Source organism: Geotrypetes seraphini, chromosome 4, assembly GCF_902459505.1.
Source record: "Geotrypetes seraphini chromosome 4, aGeoSer1.1, whole genome shotgun sequence".
Taxonomy (NCBI): domain Eukaryota; kingdom Metazoa; phylum Chordata; class Amphibia; order Gymnophiona; family Dermophiidae; genus Geotrypetes; species Geotrypetes seraphini.
The window spans coordinates 87163504-87187031 of record NC_047087.1 but is presented as its reverse complement, the minus strand read 5'-3'; the positions used below and the strand labels follow the sequence as shown (position 1 = coordinate 87187031).

General features: G+C 41.0%; 1 long non-coding RNA gene across 7 annotated transcripts in view; it reads right to left on the bottom strand.

Annotated features, from left to right (window-relative positions):
- Window positions 1-1299: 1299 nt before the first annotated feature.
- Window positions 1300-23528, bottom strand: part of LOC117359550 — a 449501-nt gene continuing 427272 nt past the window's right edge. For all 7 annotated transcript variants that reach the window (XR_004539260.1, XR_004539261.1, XR_004539263.1 and 4 more), the window contains one exon: window positions 1300-4405. This is a non-coding gene — a long non-coding RNA (uncharacterized LOC117359550). The remainder of the gene's footprint in view (window positions 4406-23528) is intronic.

Genomic DNA, 23528 nt, shown 5'->3' with positions numbered 1-23528 from the left:
TGTAGTTTTACAACCACACTCAAAGTGGTTTAGCATACATGTACTTCAAGCATTTTCCCTATCTATCCCGATGGACTCACAGTCTATCTAATGTACATAGGGCAGTGGAGGATTAAGTGACTTGCCCAGGGTCTTAAGGAGCAATGCAGGGTCTGAACCCACAACCTCAGGGTGCTCTAACCACTACACCATACTCTCTTCTGAGCCCATATAAGCAAATCAAAATATTAAAGTGGTGCCTTTTTTGGGGGGTGGGGGCAAGTTAGTTAATCCTTTCTAATCTGAATATCACGTACCATCAGAAATGTACCTCTCCAACTAAATTCTAGTCCTTACCAGCAAATGGACACTAAGCACCTGCACTCATAGAACGGTTTTAAGTCGGTAATCCTATCTTACTCTTCCACACAGTAATCTTCGCCATAGTCTCCTGAGATAATGAACATTGCTTTTAGTTGGGAATCTTGAATTTTCTCACTCCCAGAGTCTTTGAAAAGAACTTTAGTCTCCACTCCTGGTAATCCCAAATTAACTATGGTAGTAAAGACCATGACATTAAGGGGGCTGAAAAGTGTGGAGTTTATTGAATTTCCTGGAATAAATGTGTAATTTCTGTCAGAGGAGGAAAAGTCTTATCTTTGCACTTACCCAGATTGTTTATACAATATATCTATAAAGACAAGGTGTTTCACAACAAACATTGGAAAATTAGGTTGCATGTAATGGTCTAAATTCCACCCGAGCAGCCCTACAGTGCAGGGGATCAGGAAAGGAGACGGACCTCTTAAGACCAGTCCTGCATATTCTAAGATGGATCTCCTGGCTTCTTGGGGGCCTTTCCAATAGTTTATTTGGGAGCCCCTAATGTGAACTTTTGCCACTGGTCACATGGATCAAACCTTGCCATTACTGAACACAAGCAGAGGTGGGAAACCAGCTTTAGATAAAAAGTACCTGACACCTGATCTAATTTGCTGAATTAATAGCTATACAGGTTGTAAACTCAGCCAGTGGCAAGGGAACAAGAGGAGGCGCAGAGGAAGAGGAAAAGAAAATAAGTCAGGCAAGGGTTAAAGAACCTGGTATAAAACAGTGATTTTCCTTTTTTTTTAAATCAAGGAAATGTAGAAGCAGGCTGGCGCGTGAGGCTGGTTGGGTGATCCTTCATCTCCAGTACAGTGAGCACGCCCTGCCTGCATCAGCAGCAGACAGCAGCTAATGCATGCGTCTGGCTCAGTCTGCCCAACCAGAGAATTGTTCATATTGCTCCTCCTTTTTGTATTCAGCGCACATCCTTTCCTTCTGTGGTGGAAAGGGATTTTCTTCTTCTTTTTTTTTTTTTTTTCGCTTTTGAGCTGTAGCATGATCTGATTATCCATAACCACATATTGTGCAACATGAAAAGCATTATAACACACAGCTGCAGTGTAAAGTTTAGTGTGCATGTGTGTAATATTAAGACAATATGCATTAGCATATGTTTAGAATCTGTATGAAAGAAAAAGAAAGCCTGAATTTAGTAAATAGAATACAGAGAGAATATCTTGTGTGCAGTGTATAACACACAGTATAGCTTGCAATGTTTAAATATGCTACTTTTGTATAAAGCTGCTTACTGTAGTCACTTGTTTGTGCAACATTAAATAAATATATTGGAAGGCTGCATCTATTGTTTCTAGGTTCATCGTTTAATTGTGACATTTAAATCAATGGAATGTGTGCTTGGATAATAATATGTGATACCAAATGGGGAGGGGGGGGAGAGGGAGGTAGCAAAACTCTATATTCAACTTAACACATTATGTGAATGCGCTGTGTCTACACTTCCTTGTTCATGGAGGGAAAAGTGCAAAAAGCCACCTATTCTACCAGGTTAGAGCCAATCATGCTAAATATAATTAAGCTCTGGCATGATGCAATTAATATTTAAAGTATTTTTCCTTAAGCAGTGTATTTGATAAATATTAATACCTGAGGCACTCCTGGATTTTTTTTGAGCATGCTACAATTTATTGATCGCCATATAAATTATAAGTACAAAATTTTTTAAAATAGCATCAATCTTTGTGTGGTGGTAGTAGGTTGGAGAATTATTCATAAAGATGAAACTCTAGCTGCCATTCTGAAATCACCACATATACAGTTCAAACATTTTCAACCCTTGCTTTAAACAGATTCCTCACAAATATCAGAATTCAGCCACCGACAGATTTTATTCCAATTTATGAATAACAGCTGCATAATCTAATATCCTTTACCCTTAACGAAAAATTGATACTTTAGGATTACCAAATGAACTTTAGTATGGCATAATGTGTTATATCACTTTAACAAGATTTGCTGCATTTTGGCTTTGGCTTATAATTAATTCTATTTGCTAGCACACTTTATCTAAGACCAGACGGGGCTTCTAAAACAATCAAATCATCAGTATTTTAATACCTTTTTTTTTTTTAAACCCTGAATGTTCCTTCCTTTACTCAAGGGCAAAACTTTATTGATGCTAAAGCTAATTGATCAAATATGTAGATAAGGCATGGGGTACTACTGCACATGTCTATAATTCTGCTTAGGGTGGATAAAATTCTCCAGATCAAACAAGTTTGATCAGCTGGGCCAACCTGTTACTAGGATGGAGGCAAATTTAGGTTTAAAAAAGGAAAAAAAAAAACCATCAAAAGAACCAATCATTAAGCAGAGTCATATGTACAAAGTCATCACAGTATTAGAGATCCTCCAGCTCCTCAAATCACGTTATAAAATCTGATGTCATCCTGTGAGAATTGGCAAAGTTTTACAGCACTTGAAAGATAAGTCAAAATGACAACTCCATGAAAGAAGATCTAGCAACAAATCTCTTTGCCCCTGACAAACTGAACATCCTCAAGCCTCATGTGAATATGGACACAGTGTACCAACACTAAAACAGTCGATACCCAGGTAATACTGCATTTGAGAAGACCGCTCCGAGCTGGAAGTGTTCTCTGTGACTGCTCCACGACAACAGATTCTGGATAAGTATCATCAGCAATTTTTAATTTTCAAATGCCTGCTTGCAGCTCAACATTTTACCAGGTCAAATCAAAGCGCTTTGGCAAGATATGCTTACTGAGAGCAATATCACTCAGCTGCTACTTGTCCACTACCTAATTAAGGTCTTAAGTGATAGGCTGATAGTGGTATTTTAGACTCAAGAAAATTCCTTGCCACAGAGGCTTTCTGCCTTTCATTGTGTTCATGCCACAGGGAAACAGTAAAAGTCCACAGCTGCTGGTTCCCCTCCGCCTAGGTCCCAAGAGCCTAACTTGTGATCACTGCATGAAAATCCTCACAAGTTAGGGTCTCAGGGACTAGGAAAAGTCCAATAAATTCCAGTAGAAATCTTCCTCCGCCAATCTGGAAAAATGGGTGCCCACTATTACACTCTGTGTTCCTTTAGAAACACCTTTAAAACAGGGAGCTGGAGAACTGAAAAGAAAAGATATACACATTTTTGTAAAGAACATAAAACCAGCTAATTCGCCAGTCACTTTTTGTTTCTTGAAAACACAATTCTGAAATACAGGAAAACAAAGAAAATCATACATGAACATATCTGTATATCTATCTGTTTACACACATATATGAAGAGAGAGTGCATATGTATTTTATACTGTATACATATTCTTTCATCATAATTAAAAAGAATGTATTTCACAAAGCAAAGATATAAAAAAATAGGTTATAAACTATCTTGTTGAATTCTCTTCTCCACGGTGCTCTTAAAGATCAATTGCTCATTTCCAGCTCCATTCTTCCATTTGCTCATTATATCAGTAGTCCAGCTGCTAAGGTGGGCCCTATGATAGATCACATTCTAAACACAATCCCAAGCACGGAATTGTAATAAACTTCTGTCTGGGTTTTTTTTGGGTTTTTTTAAGTTCCGTATTTTGTTTCCTTTCTCTTTTCACTCTCTTCTCTCTCACCAGCCAAATTTTAATCCAGCTGCAGGCAGAGGTTAAAGGCACTTCCCCTTGCAATCTCTACACCTTATCTCTCCCCCCTCCCCTCCCCAAATACAGAGCCAAATTTTAACACATACAACTTTCAAACACTCTCCAAACAGGCAAGGGAACAAAGAAAAGATTTTTTTCAGCCATTAATGGGCACTTTTTTTCTTTTTGTTTTGCAAAAGCACTGATATTCTTGTGTGTCCTCATTCGTCTGCCTTCTGGTGTTTTGTTTTTTGCTTGTTTCTTTTTTTATAATGCCTCGTTTGTGGAACAAAAGAAAGAACATTTCCCACTTTTGGAAGGATCCATGTAGTGTCTTCACAGCAGCACAATCAGAAGGATCATAACTGATCCGACATTTGGAGCAGAATCCCATGTATAAACCTGGCGCTCTTCATGAGATGATTCAGCTTTTATGAAGGGAGAAAAGAGAAAGAAAAGCAATAAATTAGAACAGGTGAACTATCCACCTTCTAGTGATCTGTAGGACAGAGCTGTGCTGAAAACAAATTTAAGAAACACAAACCAAAACAAATACACTGTGTCAATTTCAGGTTTTAGTACATTTCACGACGGGACCTAATATTATACAGTAATCATTTCTTGTCATTTCATGCGCAGTCATAAATTAACCACGTTTTCAACATGAAATATTTAATGGAAATCCCCTCCAGAGCCCCAAGTTTCTCATATTTTCATTCTAAATCTTTTCTTAACTTAGCATTATTTGACAAGCTGTTTTCTGATCTTAGATTTCAAGCAGGTAATTAGAATGAAAAATGTTTCCCTCTCTATAAATATGACATTAACATAACTTTACCCCCTCCCCCACTGCTTAGACCTATCCTCCTTAGGGAATATATCTGAAGCTCTGAAGATTGAATTCGGTCAGAATTTTGTGCTGTTAAGACGTACCTTGGCTTCTGACCGACTCTTCCATGCATGCACGCACACACGCACATACACACACACACACGCACAGACCGACCTACACATGCACACATAAAAGAAGTCAAGGCAAAGCTGCAGGTGCTGACTCAGAGCACTTCTGTGTGAGAGGAGGGGGTTACATCAAATGGTAATCACACTGCACTCATCATTAACACTAACTCACTCTTGAGCATCCTCCTACTTCCAAGACATGATGGGCTACAGTGCATGATGCTGCCACGACAGCCTGTGCAGGTCAGACATCGGGGAAGGAAAAAAAAAAAAAAAATCCCTCCAGGCTTCCCTAAGAACTGCCACCATCTCTTCCACAAGGTCCTTCTTCTTATTTTTCACCTTTCCACTTCCTCTGTTGCTGTGTCTCATTTATTTGACATCTTTCCGGAAGAAAATGTCTTGTCTTGCAAGGAACCCGTTGGTCCTCTCTTCGCCACCCATTCCAACTCAAACCTCCTCCGCCACACCCACCCATCTCTTTTCTTCTTTTCCCAATCAATAGCACAGCTTTCCAACCTCAGTAACGAAAACAGGCTCAGACTTTCATCCTCAGTCCTCCGTCTAGAGAATAGCAGGCGACCCAGGCAGACATGTGATGCAGGAAGAAATACTGCCAACGATTCTTTCACAGTCTTAAGAGTTCATTCTATGGCTTATATGACCCCCCCCCCCCCCCCAACCTTACTGAATAAGTGCTGGTGGATAGAATGCCTCAGAGCAGCCCAGCACACAGACAATGCAATGATCAAGCTTATTTTTCATTAAGATCTGCTGAAAACAAACAAACAAAAATGCCATTTATAATGTACAAAATTACTTTGGTATATTAATTGCCTTACAGGAATTCTTGCCTTACAGGAATTCTATGATTTAAGACACGTCTCTGCCAGGGTCTGAATTACTAATATGAAGCAAACAAAAATCAATAACTAATGCTAATTGTTCTGAATATTAACCCTCCTCCTTAAACATCTATTAATGCATGTGCAAGAAAGACTAGTTGCAGAGGGTGTTTGTAATTTTACCCATCTTATCTATTCCTATTTTACCATCTTGAAAGTATATAAGTCTATTAACTGCAATGCAGTCATGCCTTCGTACCATGCAGCAGACTTCTGCTAAATTGAGGGCATGCATTAGACCTGTTGTTTCCCTATAACACACAGTCTGATAATCCTCCACCTTTTCTTTCTTACGTTAGAGATCTCTTTGGGTAGACCTTCAAGCCAAGAATGAGTCATTGTCACTTTGTGCAAAGAAAATCACAAAGAGAGAAAGCTGGACAAAAAAAAACAAAAAACCAACAGCAAGCCAAAAGGTAAAGGTGTTGAAATCTAGCGCTTATCCAAACAGACCTGTCCCAGCATGCAATGTGGCACCAGTGCGCTATCAAAGAAAGCAACTGTGCAGCGACCCCTTTTGCCAAAGCAACTTACGAACCATCTCAGACAAGTGCAACGGACAGCACTACGTCAGAATCAGCACATCTCAAATTAGCAAAATTACGTTACTTACTGCCAAGCTTGCCAATAGAAATCCAGGACAAAAGAATTCAACAAAGACACATTGAGGTTCGGCAAAACAAAATGCAAAACCACCACCATCCATGCATCAGCTAATTAGAATAATATGGAAATCAGCTTAGGAAATTTAAAATTATTTATTTATTATTCCTGCAGACTCACAGAATTTGCTGAGGTACAAACCAAATTAACACATGCATCGGAGAAGCAATAACCACCACAAAGATAAGTTTATTTTATAGTAAATGGATGTTGGATTGTTATATGGAGATAGTGCCATGATGGTCTGATGGCAACTGGTGTTGTGTGTCTTTACACTAGAACACTAAGGTTATGGGTCTGAGCACTATTTAAATTTTTAATTAATTCTTTTAAATGGTGATATGAATATTGTCATAAAATTCTTATCACCGTGGACAGTCTACGATATATGTCGGCTTCTGACTCCTTCATATGCAATGACTGTCATTGCATCTTAATTTCCCTTTGCTTACATCTATCCATTATTTATAAATATTTTGCTGCTACAGTTTCTCTACCCTTCAGCTTTTTTATTCCACCTGATATAGTTACCCAGAAAGCCCTGGACAGATTAATGTTGCGACTTTGCCATGACTATTGAGGTGAAAAAAGTCTACTATTTTAATAATTGAATGTCTGCTTCCAGCAAACTGGCTGCTGATAACACTGCTCTGTGGACTGCCTTTAAGAGCAAGCTTTGCTCGTGCGGTCATTTGGAGACAACAGATATAAAAATATTAACCACTTCTTGCTTTCTCCAATGTGAATCTTTTCTCTGTTTTACTCTCGTTTCCTATTCTCTACAGTCATTAAGAACTGTTTTACATAATACAGCTAAATCCACTTGAGAGAGAGCATGTGTAGCACTAAACATGATGAACAACTGTATCTTGTACAAGTATATACATATACAGATATATATTATGCACTCTAGGAAGACACTCCAGGTTCAAGTGCCATGAAGGCTTCAGTTGGAAGCACCTTTGGGGTCACTGGGTATGCAGACAAGATTCAGTCAATAGCAGGCTGAAATGAGATGTCGTAATCAATCAGCTCAAATACCACAGGCATAGATCTGGCTTGAACGTCTTGCTCAATTTTTTTCTCTTTCAGTTATTAACTCTTATACATCCTTAAGTGTTGGTTCAGATCCTCAACTTACCATCTTAGAGAGGACAATCGTATGTAAGCTTTTTTTTCCCCTTGTTTAAATAACATTAAGCTAAAACAATGCAATAAAATTTACCTGTGACATACTATAAATGTTTGTATGTGATTAGGCAGTAAGAGCTTAAATGACGTGGGGGGGGGGGGGGGGGAGAGAGGGTTCTTTTTTTTTTATAAATCTTTATTGATTTTCAAACTATGACAGTGCCTTACAAAAAAGAGAAAACCAAATACTGCATACATTGCACTATTAATTATACAGATAATACATATAACAAGCATTTTCTCCCACCCTTCATTCATTTATGAAGAACATAAGACTTAATATGTTATGATAATATTAAAACTACACAGTTTTAGTCTTCAAGGTTTATTTCCCTCCCCCCCCCCTGAATGTGTAAAGGTATCTAAGAAGAAGAGAGAAGAAAAGTAACAAATTTAGTCAATGGGCTCCACACTTTATTAAATGAGCTGCTAAACCCCTAACACTTCGCATTCATTCTTTCATATTTGTACGTGATACACACATTTGCCCACCAAAAGGTGTAATTAAGTCTGTCATGATTCTTCCAATTACGTGTGATCATTTGGATACCTATACCTGTCATAATCAAGAAGAGAGGGTTCTGCTTAATGGGGGTGGGGGTTTTTTTTTTTGCCACCGAGTCAATGCACTAATCTTCAGCTGATGGAAGGGAACCAAAATTGCTCACCTTTATTTAAAATGTTTCTTGATCAAAACTGTTACGAGATGGAATTTATTAACCACCTTTGTCACGACGAGATTCACCCAAAGCGGGCTACAATACATTGAACAGTAATCAGGTACCCTTAAGTATTTTCCTTATATGTCCCAGCAGGCCCACAATCTAACTGGGGCAATGGGGGGCTTAGGTGACTTGCCCAGGGTCACAAGAAGCAGTTCTGGGATCAAACGCGCAACCTCAGGATGCTGAGGCAGCAGCTCTAACCACAAGACCGCTCCCCCACTGATACACTCACAAAGGGGTGTAAATAATAATGTCACCCACACTTGTAGAATTGCAATTAGGCTACTATGTATATCTTTGGGAAGTGACTACGTTTCTACAAGCAGGAAGAACAATTGTAATGGGTAGAGAAAAGCATAAGTTCAGTCTGAAGATGGTTCAGAATTACCTCTATTCTATTACTAACATACGTAAATATACAAGTTATCAATAAGATGAAGTGATTGAGGAGGGTAGGAACAACCAAGCTAGAGCAGATTGAGTTCTACTAGCTCAGCTACTACTATTAATTTCTATTGTGCTGCTAGATGTATATTAAAACAGTTAAGAGACAGTGCCTGCTCCGTAGAGCTTCTTCAGCTCTATAGCAGTGTCCATGCCAGGGAACCAGAAAGGCTCTGTGGTGCAAATTTTCAAGACCACCTGCAAGGACATTGGTCAGTTCTGAACATCAGACTGAGGGCCCCACAAAAAAGGAACCGTCCTCTTTATGTTTCTGGACAACACTATTTAGTAGTGCTAGTTATAGAAGTAGCAGCAGCAAATTCTGACCCTTTACAAGTTTCCATTCAAGAACTAACCAGATATATATTTTATATATAACATGGCACAATATGTTTTACAGTACCTAATTACCAGTAAGCTTTCTTTCTGTCCAATGGTTAGATACAGTAGGTTGTGAACCATGGGAGCCAGGATTTGAATTCCACTGCTGCTCCTTAACTCTCCATATTCCCTCAGGTGCAGATATACTCAAAGTCCTCTGGGGACAGGGTAATAACTATTATACCTGAATGTAACTCACCTTAAGTTACTACTGAAAAGGTGTGACCCAAAGCCCAAATCCCTTCCATTTCTTGGCAGGCAGGTCGATATTTAAACTCTGATGCAGGCATTTTTTTAAACCACAGGTTTTAAAATATTCCCTGTTATTAGATAATGGCAGTGAACACTGCTGGTGCTATCCAGATAACGGCAACATACTGTGCTGCTATTTGGAGAACTATCCGGATAACTTAGGACGCGCGCTGAATGTTATCACTATATGGATAATTTCCTGCTGTGCCCTTCTACTTCCTGGCACTATCTAGCAAGTGCTGGGAGAGACTGTAATGATTTTCAGATAATGGCGCTGAAAATTAATGGTCCTGGTCGGTGGCATTTATGTAACTAGCCAGATAAGTGCTTTTGAATGCTGGGCTGTTTATGCACATCTATAAATGATTCCAACACAAAACTCGCTAGTTCTCAGAAAGATCAAATTCAAACTGCAGAATATTTTAAAACATTTATCTTCTGCCAATCCAGGAAATCCTTCTCTTGGCAAGTTACAGACAACATACATAAAAAGAACAAAAACCTCTCCATGCCCCACTAATTATCTTCTTCAAAAATCCTCCAGTGTAGGAGTCTAGGTACCACAATAATGCTTCCACAAACAGGACCTTTTTTTTTCTTACATAAAATCTCCAAATTAAATTATGTGTGTAAATATAAAGGGACCTGTTTCCATAAAACATGGACAAACACAGAAAACACCCTGGCCATTGTGGATGTTAGTTTTGCCTCCATAACTGTAGAAACCTTCACCAATAAAAAAAAAATAAAAATCTTCAGCATATAAAGAGCCACACGACACAAATTGCTCCACTAATTCTTGCAAATATACAGTCTATGAAGCACTCAAAATAATAAAACCAATATGTTAGATGTCACCCTTTCCACAACTGAGAGTCAGTGAAGGGCCTTCACATGTGGAGTAACATTTTCAAACTAATGACAACCCAAGATCCACCAGCTGCTCAATTTTGCATTAACTGTAAGCTCCTCGTTATAGGCTTTGGTAAACCAACAAGAACAGCATTACAGTAATCTAAAAAAAAAAAAGACATAGCAAAACCAATCACAAATTCACTCTCAATAAACAATACTGTAACTTATTAAGAGATTGTAGCTTAAAAATGCAATCAGTAACTATGCTTTCAGTTCAAATTATTTGTTCAAAATAAACTCATGGCTTCAATCTCATTTCAGACTGATTACTCCTGGGTTAGGCATCTTTAGTTAGAAATCACTGACAGAACTGTCAAAAATCTTTGTGGGAAGCTATACAAGCAAAGCAGGGGAACAAATGTATTGGCAGTAGTTGTGAGTTATTTCTGAACAAAACAAGACATTGTGGGAAATCAGACTAGTTAGCAGTGGGGTACTGCTTTAGGGAGGTAATTCAATAACTTTGTGTATAATTAGATACCCAGAGGGCAGCTGGTAGGAACCTACTCTACAAAAGAACATAGGGCTCTACTTTCTTTTATAGAATGCTAGCATAAAAGCAGGACTGTGAGAGCCGCTATGCTCATGTTACCCTCTGCTAAAGTCACTTCATTGGCTTCCCATCCATTTCCAAATACAATTCAAACTCTGTCCTACAAATACATTCACTAAGCTGCCCCCTCATTATCACTCTTCACTTCTCTCCCCCTATGTTCCCCACCTCAAGCTCTGCTCAACTGGCAAGTCCCTCCTATCTGTTCCCTTCTCTTCCTCTGCCAGCTCCAGACTCCGTCCTTCCTGTCTTGCTGTGCCGTATGCCTGGAACAAACTGCCCAAATCCCTACAGCAGGTTCCGTCTCTGGCAGTGTTCAAATCCAAGTTAAACGCTCACCTCTTTGAGACTGTTTTCAACTCCTAACTCTTCTCATCTTAGGTTCTGCATTCCCAACCCTCTGTCACGCCTGTCTTTCCAAGTTAGATTGTAAGCTCTTCCGAGCAGGGACTGACCGTCTACTGTCAAAAAGTACAGCGCTGCATGTGCCCTTCAGTGTTATAGAAGTGTTAAATAGTAGTAGTAGTAGTAATGTGCACCTATAATTTAGGCATGAACTCCTGTGCATGTTAACGGGAAATCTTAGCCACATTCCATCCAAACTCTGCCTATGGGTACACCTACTTGTAAAATACATGCTAAGAGATACACAAGCATATTTATAGAATAGTGTTTAGGTGGAATTGTGGCATATGCAGAAATATAGCACAACAAAGAAAAATGGGGAGACCCAATGATCCACAGTGAAAACAATCCACTGATAAAACCAAAAACTGTGGATACAGATGTTCTGGAGATAATTTATTAACCACTGACATATAAAACCATGAAAATTCAATTAAAAAAGTACAATGATAAAAAATACCGTGATAAAAATCCAACCGGATCCTACACGGTCTGTGTTTCGGCGAACACGCCTTCCTCAGGGGTCCAATGGTTTGCAAATTCAATTATAAAGAATTGGATTGAAAACAGTCTATTGTCTTTAAACCTGTGAGCAAAGAACACCGCAGACAAGCTGAAGTAGCAAAAAAATGCAGAAATATGCCTTTATTCTTAACTATTTACACGTATAATGACAAGTGCATACTTTATAGAACTGCCCCCTAATTATCCTATGTTGACCGCCACAGTTGAAGCCACAAGATGGTTCAGATTTGAAATCAATCAAGTACCTCTGGCTAATGTGCAGGTAGGGGGGGGGAGGTGTTTATAGTCTGTCCATAAATCTGGTTTTAGTATCAGAAAATTCATGTTACTGGCGGCATTTAAAACATAGTTTTCCTAAAGAGAAGGATGGGTATTGCAAAATCAAACTGATTTTCATTTATTCTCTATTTCTGTTTTCTCACACAATATTTCATTTTTACAGTGGTATCAGAAAACAACATCCTCTTTGTGCCTTACGGTCCCAATAAATAAATGACAGACTACCCTATTTTCAGGGGGTCCTTCTTCAGAGTGGAACAATCAATCTGTTTCTTTGTTTTTCCAGCAATCTAGATTGGGTATGAAATAATGCATGGCTGAGCAGTGTTAGTTTGAATCCCCCTGTTGCCATATCATTAAATCTAGATCAGACAAAATGTCTATTTAAGGCCAGCATTTTTGGATGGTCATTCAGACAAGAAATCAATTCACCTATATCCAGACATCATATTCAATGGTGTTCCTGCACATTACATCTACCTCAAAACCAACTAAGCAACAATACGGAGAACAGCCACAATCGATCCTTATGAAAAAATCATTCTAACAAAAGTCCTACTGAATGTAATTCCTAGAAAGAAGGATAGTAATATAGAGACAACGCCCCCCCCCAACAGCAGCATAACAGATTATATTACACATGCACACAAAGAAGAACGAGGTATTCCCAGACAGGCTTTTGAAATTGTCAGGTGATCCATACGCATTCCTTAATTAAATTTGTCTGTAATCTGTGTATTTGACTTAAAATTTTTTACCTATTTCTACTGTAAACCGCTCAGACATTTGATAAGTGGTATATCAAGATTTAAATCAACTTGAACCTTGTACAATATCTGCCCTAAATCTACCTGGCAGGTATGTTTAGATAGATATTTAAATAAACTACATGGTTTCCATATTTGTTGAGGGGGCTTTTCAATAATGGCTTCTTGGTAACCTATAGTATTAGAAGACAACAATGGAAAGTGATTACAATATCGGCCCACAGTCCGAGATCCATTTTCATCAGATCACTATGGAAAGAAATGAGCAAGAACTTCAACACATGTCTGTCAGATGACAGTGCATCAATAGATGAGCAGCAATGGTTAGAGCTACAGCCTTAGCACCCTGAGGTCGTAGGTTCAAATCCCATGCTGCTCCTTGTGACCCTGGTCAAGTCACTTACCCCCCTCTTCTACAAAGCCATGCTAGCGGCTGACGCATGGCAACATCCTCAAAGCCCATAGAGATTTAAAGTGCTTCGGGGACGTTATCGCGCGGCTTTGTAGAAGAGGGGGGTTAATCCCCCCATTGCCCCAGGTACATTAGGTAGATTGTGAGCCTGTCAGGACAGATAGGGAAAAATGCTTTAGTACCTGAATGTAAACCACTTATAGTGGTATAAGTGGTATATAAATACTAAAATAAAATAAATACTTTTATAGTTATTTTTTGTAGGTTAGTTTTAGCTGCCTCCTTCATTTTTTTAAATCAAGCATTTAGTTAACTACTATGGCTGACCGAAGTCGATCATTATAATGAAAGCAAACACAATCATTTCTTATGCATTAGCTCAATAAGTCCTAAATCATACCATGAACGCATTATGGTAAAATTCTGTGATTCATATAATTGATTATTCTTAAAAGTATAAATAAAGAATTACATCTACCCATGTTTAATAAGAAGCCTGTACTGATGTATAAACCATGCTCTCTCTTCTGAAAACTTTCAGAGATAGAGGTACTCCTGTCTCAAAAGCAGGTTAGGAACAAATACCATACATATTTTGTCATTAGGAAAGAGTGATTACTGGAAAGAGCTTCATACATAATTTGCTCTGGGGACAGGACTTCCAGTGCTTATAAGCAGGGTTGTCAAAAAAGTAATATTCCAAAGGGCTATTCTGTAATGGTCATTTTGCCCTCTTTCTTGATGCGTCTCTCTCTTTCAGAATTTTCCAAATAAGAGTGTAATTTAATACACAGGGTGAATAAACACTGTGGCTCACACTTGGCCAATGGAAAGTCAGTGGAAGTGATGCATTTCTGGAACAATAACAATATTGTTCCAAATTTTCTTGTTTGAGAGGTTATGATAATATCTCATTACCATCCAACAGGGTGGTAAATAAAATATGAAAAAAAAGAAAGAAGAGGTAGATCTTCCTGCACAAAATAAGTACGGTCCAAAAAATAGACCATGGTCGAACTAGTGAAGATAAAACACTATTATTATTTACACATAACAAATTTAGAACAATTTTATAAAAAGTTTTATAAAAATTTAAAGTCTTTCCACACCTGCAACTGAGCCCCTGATGCAGGTGAAACACCAAAACACATCAGGCGAATAAAATCATTGTTACCCTCAGAGAACAGTTAAGCTCTGGAACGCGTTGCCAGAGGATGTGGTAAGAGTTGATAGCGTAGCTGGTTTTAAGAAAGGTTTGGTCAAGTTCCTGGAGGAAAAGTCCATAGTCTGTTACTGAGAAAGACACAGGGGAAGCCAATGCTTGCCTTGTATTGGTAGCCTGGAATATTGCTACACCTTGGGTTTTAGCCAGGTACTAGTGAGAACCACCGTGAGGCCACCGTGAGAACGGGCTACTGGGCTTGATGGACCATTGGTCTGACCCAGTAAGGCTATTCTCATGTTACTAAAAGGGCTATTGGGTGCTGGCCTGGAAAGACACTTGGCTTTTCATAAAATTTCTAAATTTATTATACACGTCAATAAATTTATTTTTTTTTTTTATAAATCTTTATTGATTTTTAAACTTTGACATAATATCTGAACATAAATATTTCATAAAATGCATTATTAAACATACAATTTATCTTTGCTAGTTCAACCCTGCTCTATTTTTGGGTTGGTGCATACGATATGCTCATGTGACAGGAGAGGAAGCGGTTACTGCAATGGCCTAAGAAGCAGAGAAATCAAGGTTCAAATACCACTTTTCTGACTGACACTGCTCGTGACTTTGGGCAAGCTGCTTTTTCTCTCATGCCCGTTTGAACTGGAAGCTCCTTGTGGTAGGGATACCTGAATACTTCTCTGAACAGGACTATGCACATTCAGTAGCACTATAAAATGGTAAGTACTATTAACATAATTATAATATACTTGGAGTCTAAGTAATGAGTCCAAATACAAATACAGCCATAAATATTATTGCTGGGTTGGTGATTAATGCTTCATATCCTTCAGGGAATTTCCTCCTGATCAATTTCCTTGGTAAATGTTTTTCTGTTTTCAGTTTGCTTTGAAATGGAATTGGGCTCCTGTCAAAAGGGTGACCATCACAATAAATTTAGTCTCAAAAAATTTCAAAGTTGCCAAATCTCCACCTTCCACTACAGCTTCCAAAGTATTTTGAATATTGTGAAATTTTGCTGCTGCTTTTGATTGACTTTAGTATGTTGCTTCATTGGATTAGTGGCTTAGCCATGGACAGGCAGGGACTAGAGAGTTGCGCGGGGACAGAAATCCCACCCGTCCCCACCCGTCCCCGCCAAAATCCCACCCATCCCCACCCGTCCCCGTGAGGAATCCCTCCGTCCCCACCCGTCCCCGTGAGGAATCCCTCCGTCCCCACCCGTCCCCGCGAGGAATCCCCTCCGTCCCCACCCGTCCCCGCGAGGAATCCCCTCCGTCCCCACCCGTCCCCGCGAGGAATCCCCTCCGTCACCATCCTTCCCTATAAACTTCAGAAATAGTTATTTTATTTAATTATGCTACTGAATTAAAGGCTCTGGTAGAGACCCATTTACAAATAAGCAAAGAGACTATTAATTTGGAAATATTAATTGGGAAGAATACATACTTTGTAAATGGGTTTCTACCAGAACCTCTAATGTAAATATAAAATATAAATACTCAGCTGATGAGAACCCACAAACTGTCAGCTGAGGACTTCCTTTGCAGTTGGCCTGGGGTCCCTTTTGCCAAGCTTGGCAGGCAGCAGTAGCGTCCCTGAGTCACAGATGCTGGCACCTCAGTGGCTCATGGATGCTGCCAGCAACTGCTGCGCTTGGTGGAGGGGAGTTCTGACCATCTCTAGAGGAGGTCCTCTGCTGGCGGTGCTTGGGGATCCCCACCAGTCACAGCAAGGGCCAACAAGTACTTCAACACTGTAGAAATAAAACCAGAAATGCATTTCCTTTTCTTTTGAACACAAAACAAAGATATCTGCCATATACATTTCCCAAGGCAGATGACTCTATGCAATGTCACCTCGGTAACAAAATACAAAAATAGACAAATACACCCCCTCCCTTTTTACTAAACCACAATAGTAGGTTTTAGCACAGGGAGTTATGCTGAATGCCTCGCGCTGCTCTCAATGCTCATAGGCTCCCTGCGCTAAAAAACAATATTGCGGTTTAGTAAAAGGGAGCCATAGTGCAAAATATAGACAGCAGATATAAATTCTCAAAACAGACACATTTTGATCACTAAATTGAAAATAAAATCATTTTTCCTATCTTTGCTGTTTGGTGATTTCATGAGTCTCTGGTTGCACTTTCTTCTTCTGACTGTGCATCCAATCTTTCTTCCTTTCTTTCAGCCTCCTGTATGTTTCCTCTCCTCCAGACCTCATTCTCTCCCCCAACTTTTTCTTTCTGTCTCCCTGTTCCCCCTTCTTTCTGTCTCTCTGTCTGCCCCCTTTCTTTCTTTCTCCGTGCCCTCCCCCAAGCCACTCGGTTTGCTGCCACCGCCATCGGGGAATAGTCCCCAAGCCACCGCTGTCCCAAGCTTTCCCTGCAGAAGCGTCGCGCTGACCAGCATTCCGCTCCCTGACGTCAATTCTGACGTAGGAGAGGAAGTTCCGGGCCAACAAGGCATTTCTCCTCATTCCATCCAGCCTGAGCCCCATCTCTCCTTGATCCAGCATTTCCCTTCTGTGTCTGTCAGAATTACCATTCCACCTATTTTCCAGCATCACCCTTCTTTGTGTCCATCTCACCTATATCCGTATCTCACCACTTTTTCAGAATCTTCATTTGTCTCTGTCCTTGTCTTTACCCCATATTCACCATTTGCCCTTTCAATGTCTTTATCTCCCCCCCCCCACACACACTTTTTCAGCATTACTTCTATGTCTCTATTTCACCTCCTCTTCATGTCCCCTCTGTATCTCTATCCTTATTCAGAAGGTCCTGCTTACCCTTTCTCTTCTTTGTGTCACTATCTCCATTTTCAGCTTTCCCCCCTTTTCCATTGTTAATGCACCCTGTAGCCAGAATCTTTCCACCCTCCCTCCACTCCGGCCCAGCCCAGTATGAAATATTTCCTTTTGTTTCTCTCCCCTCTCTCTTCTCCTCCCTCACCCACGAGTCCTGCATCTGGCCCTCTCCCTTCTACCTGCACCTGGCAACACCCCCCTGCTCCGCGGCTCTCTTAAGCAACTCGTCAGCAGCGGTGATCAAGACAAGCTGCCGACATCGAGGCCTTCCCTCTACGAGTCCCACCTTTGTGGAAAAAGGAAGTTGAAACAAGCGGGACTCGCAGAGGGTAGGCCCCGACGCCAGAAGCTTGTGTCGATCGTTGTTGCCGAAGAGAGCCGCAGGTAGAAGGGAGAGGGAGATAGGAAGGCTGTAGAAGCTCCGGAGCATGACACCGAACCCGGCCAGGATGATTTCTTTTTCAGGCTGCTGCTGCCGCTGCCGCTGCCATCCCCCACCCGAAATGACAAAAAACAGCCTAATGCCCGCGTCGGGAAATAGCCATGCTGAGCAGTGAGCTCAGCACGTACACAGATGAAAGCCTTGCTTGCTGATTGGTCCGGCGGCACGGTGGGGCGGGGCCGCCGGACCAATCAGCAAGCAAGGCTTTCATCTGTGTACGTGCTGAGCTCACTGCTCAACATGGCTATTTCCCGACCCGACGCCAGACTTGCATCGCCAGACTTGCATCGCCAGAATTTAGGTAGGTTGTTTTCATCCCCGTGGGAGTCCCGTGGGCAAGGGGGCGTCCCCGTGGGAGTCCCGTGGGTCAGGGGGGCATCCCCGTGGGAGTCCCGTGGGCCAGGGGGCGTCCCCGTGGGAGTCCCGTGGGCCAGGGGGGGAACCCGCGGGATCCCCGCGGGACCCGCGGGATCCCCGCGATCCCCGTTCCCGTGCAGACCTCTAGCAGGGACCCACTTGCTTTAGGCTCAGGCCCATCCAACAGTGATGCACCTTTGCAGTAGCATGTTCAAGGACTGAGCATGTGCGGGGGTAATGCATTATGAGGGGGGTACTGAAAAGTTCTCAGCCCAAACAAGGGAATGACATGGAGCCATGAAACTTACACGTTATTCCACATATTCACACTTGGCACATCATGTCTGAAGTTTCTATAGCCCTTCCAAAACATACTCTGATGTCTGGACACTGAAATACTGCTCCACTGCTGCAATCACCTCTGAATCACTTGAAAATTGTCATCCTTTCAAACTCTTTTTAAGGTTTGAAAACAGAAAACAGTCTCAGATGGAGCAAGATCTGGTGAGTAGGGTGGATGCTCTAAGCACTGAAATTCCAACTGCATCAAAACATCCACTGTTGCGCAAGCCTTGTGAGCAGGTGCATTGTCTTGCAAAGAGAACCCCTTTCCGCAGCTTCCCTCTCCTTTTTTTCGTTCAATACCTCCTTTAATCAGCACAGCAAGTTACAGTAGTATTCTGCATTAACTGTTTGGCCCCTTGGAAAATAGTCAAGTCATTACAACACCTTCCTGATCCTAAAACACTGTGGCCATGACATTTCTTGCTGACTTTTGGGTCTTGAATTCCCTTGGCCTTGGAGAACCTGAGTGCCACCATTGCATGAACTGTTGTTTTGTCTCAGGATCATAATGGTGCAACCATGTTTCAATAGTAACTAGTCATTCAAAAAAATTGGCACTGGCTCGTTGAACATGCTGCAAAATCAACTTGGAAGTGTCCACTCAACGTCATTTATTGTCAGCATTCAAACATTCGGGCACCCACTTGGCTGACAGCTTCTGCATATCCAGCTACTCATGGATTATATACCCAACACATTCTCTGGATATCTGTAGTGTCTCAGTAATTGTTTTAGCTCAGGGATCTCAAAGTCCCTCTTTGAGGGCCGCAATCCATTCGGGTTTTCAGGATTTCCCCAATGAATATGCATTGAAAGCAGTACATGCACATAAATCTCATGCATATTCATTGGGGAAATCCTGAAAACCCGACTGGATTGCGGCCCTCAAGGATGGACTTTGAGACCCCTGTTATTTAGCTGATATTCACAAATCTGCCAAAATCAGGTCATGGACATGGTCACTAATTTCAGGAGTTGACACCATTTGAGGCATCCCAGACCTTGTTGCATCTTCGGACTTAAAATCTCCATGCTGAAAGTTTGCACACCACTTCTTTACTGTACAGTATGATGGACACTTGTCACTCAATGTTTGCATCATAAATTCATGGATTTCCTTTGGAGTTTTCTTCTGCAGGAATAGAAACTTCCTGAGTTCCACACTTGAAAATTCCACACTTTTTGTTGACATGGTTCAATCAATGATCTGAAACAAATATCAAAACATAGCCTTACGATTCTGCAAATTGACACTTTGCAAAAGAAAATAACGCTCTTCAGTTACAATGGCAAAATAACACTCAGAATTTAGGAAGGTGGTTGAGCTGAGGATTTTCTAGCACTCCCTCGTATGACGCCTTTCTGTGGTACAACCAAAGTGGTTTACACATTATACATACAGTAGGGTACCTTCTCTGTCCCTAGTGGGCTCACAGTCTAAGTTTTTGGTACAATAGAGGGTGCCAGCATCAGTAGCCTAGGATTGCTTCTGCCAACTATCGAGCCTGACAGCAGGGAGTTCTGGGTGCTTTGGAGGAGGTCTTCAGCTAGTGAAGCCTGAGGATCTTTTCTGGCTCAGGTATTTATATCGTAAGTTTTATTTTGGGGTGGGGTGGGATTTTTCATACCCACCCAAAATTTGCAATCCAGCTATGCAACTGCTCCGGATGGATGATAAGCAATATTATTCCATCAGAGATGGGAGGGACAGTGTGGTCTGGCTGAGTGCAACTGCTTGCTGCTGTGACTACATAATTCCTATTACTGATTATAGTAGGTTTAGACTAAGCGGAAGAAGCAAAGTCATAAAAGAAAAGGTCTTATAATTTAAAACATTCATGTGTGCTTTAGACTTGTTTGTATTCCCTCAGTTGCATTTAATTTCTGAAGGGCTAGAGGATGCTGCAGTCCTAGTACTGTTTCTCTTAAAAATACACAGCAGTAACAAAATATACAACACTATTCAATGGGATTCTGCGCGTCTGCGCTTTCTACATGTCTTTCTCCAGAAATTAAATTCTTTATTTTTTTTGTGTTACTCAATAGCATAGTGCAAAAACAAGTTGTTCCTTGCCTGTGGTTCTCCCTTCCTGTGCTAGAATTTCACTTTGGCTTTGTGACATTCTGTATACTTGCAAGATCCCTTGTTTGCGGTCCTACATGCTGTAGATTTCATGCAGGGCACACAGTTGTTTAAAGGATATGCTTTCATGACAAAAATCCCACCTTTTAACCTCTCTGGGTTCTTCCTGGAAATGCTATTTTGCAATATTCTCCCCTCCTCCCTCGACAACAAAAAAATGGATTGAAGGAAAATACAATGCATCAGAATGATATTTAGTAGTGCATTTTTTTCCATCCACATGCAAAGTCTATGCATGCTTAAACATCCATAGACATCCAAGGTTAAAGCCTTCATGGTATTCCTGTGCTCGCCTCTTCTCCCTGTCCCTTTAATCAATTGCATTGATTTTTACAAGGGTCAGAGGGTATACCTTCATCGATCAAAGAGAACAGCCTGACACAGCGAAAGAGTCTGTCAATTCCAGACAGATCAATCCTACTTTTGTCTTTTTTTGATTCAATGGGGTTATCCTAAATCACCCAAGACTTCCCAAGCATTACTCGGAAGGTTATAAAGCGGCAGTGCAAAAAAAAAAAAAGACACCCTCGAAAGCGCATCGATAGTTGTTGCTTCCTATTTTCAGAGGTTTAGCCAGTGAAACAGACTGGGAATAAACCTTTTGGAAAGCAGGGCTCTCTTCCCTATAATTCTGACACAAGCTGACCGACTTCTGGCTAACTAGCTGCATTTTATTTCTGATTTGGAACAGTGTGTGTTTTTTAAAATTTGGATAGCTCATCTTGCTATTTATTGCAAGATCTTATAAAAGCAGATGAGTCTTTTGAAAAGGATTTTTACAAAATATATTTTGTGATGATATCACAGTTACAACAGAAGCAAGGCATTATTTTCTATATCTTTATAGCCCTAGACCAGGGATCTCAAAGTCCCTCCTTGTAGGCCGCAATCCAGTCAGGTTTTCAGGATTTCCCCAATGAATATGCATTGAAAGCAGTGTGTACACATAGATCTCATGAATATTCATTAGGGAAATCCTGAAAACCCAACTGGATTGCGGCCCTCAAGGAGGGACTTTGAGACCCCTGCCCTAGACTAAGCAATTATGAGCCTTGAGTGCCACAAGCTGGTCATGTTTTCAAGATATCCATAGAGAACATTTGTGAGATACATTTGCATGCCGTGCCCTCTATTAAATGCAAAGGTATCTCATGCATACTTGTTGTGTATATACTGAATACCTGACTAGTTTGTAGTGCTTGAAGACAGGAGCTGCCTACTCCTGTTCTAGTTTTGAACTCTACCTGCTGAACTCCTTATGAGTGAGGTTAGTTGCCGGTCTTAAGCCCAGATAATATGAGCAAGGTTAGCAGGAGTTGCTCCACTGCTGTAAAAACATAAAACAAGACAATGCAGGGGGAAATGTAATAAGAAAATATGAAATTGGTGAGAGGAATGAAAATAGTGAATGATTCATGAACTTTGCAAATGGACTGTATGTGGCAAACACTAAGGGCTCCTTTTACGAAGCTGTGATGGTGCTTTTATCGCGCGCTAAACCCGCGCTACGTGGCTAGAACTAACGCCAGCTCAATGCTGGAGTTAGCGTTTAGTGCGCGGGGCAATTCTGCGTGCGCTAAAACCGCTATCGCAGCTTAGTAAAAGGAGCCCTAAGCTCCAGGGTTCAAGAAAACATAAGTGGCCAGAGAATGAATATAATTAACATGATTCTGGTTGAAAAGAAACATACCAAGATAGAAAAATAGAAACACAATGCCACATCCTCCCAAGTGTAGACACTGCATCTGATCATCAGCTAATGTTATGCAGTATCAAGATACAGCTGAATTAAAAAGAAACAGAAATGCACCGAATGAGAGCCATGATATATTACAGGATCAAATTAAAGGAGGAAAAGGAAGTAGTGAGGAAGTATGCCAAAATGGAGGACAACACAGGCCTGGAAGAAAAGGCAAACAAAATAACAGGGGTACTGGAAGACGTAACAGCCAGAATGGAAGAAGTAAAGAAGCTGAGAAAGCAGTAGATCAGGGGTCGTCAACCTTTTTAAAGCAAAGAGCCATTTTATTTTAAGTGTTTGACCCAAGATTTAAAAAGAGCCACAATTGGTAGAGAAGGGAGCTTGAGATATTCCAGGTCTCTCACTTTCTTCCCTCCAACCCCTTGCAGGCTTCTGCACATCTCATCCCTCCTTCCCCTTCCCGTCCCCCCAACCCATAGCCAATGCTCTCTCCTTTCTCAAGGCAGCTCAACTCTACAATGCCCCGGTTCCACTCTACTCTGCCATGTATAGGCAGCCTCTCCCCTCCCCCCCCCCGGGGCCTACTGAGGTACCTGGTGGCCCTTCTAAAATGACTGCCGTGACCTTTTGCGTCTGTTCACGGCATTTCCTGCAGTACTGCAAACTGCTGCAAGAGGTTGCGACAGACATTTTAGAAGGCAGCTGCGAGAAGGCAGGAGCCAAAGAGCTGCGCTCCTACCACAAAGATCCCTGCTGGACCAACAGGTACTTCGGTAGGTCTGGGGGGGCCATGGGAGAAGAGCCACATGTGGCTCGTGAGCTGCAGGTTGCCGACTCCTGCAGTATATAAACAATGAAACACTAAGGTTGGTGGAAGAAAGGAGAAAAGTAAGGCGAAGAGTTGAAGCTGAACCAACAATGGCGGGAGTACAAGGAGTTATGCAAAGCCATCAAGAAAAGTGCAAGATAATGTGGATTGAGCAGCATGATGCTATAGGGTATGATGCAAGTTGTAAGTCATAAGAAGTGCTCAAGTTGATTAAGAACCTAAAAGGAAAATTCAGTCCAGTCATGGAAGCTATCAAAAGATAAATCAGGAAAAGTTCTTAAAGATGGCTGAATACAGTGAAAAGCTCTATATAGCTATTAACACTTATGGCAGCAGCATCTTGGAGAAGTTCAAGGAAA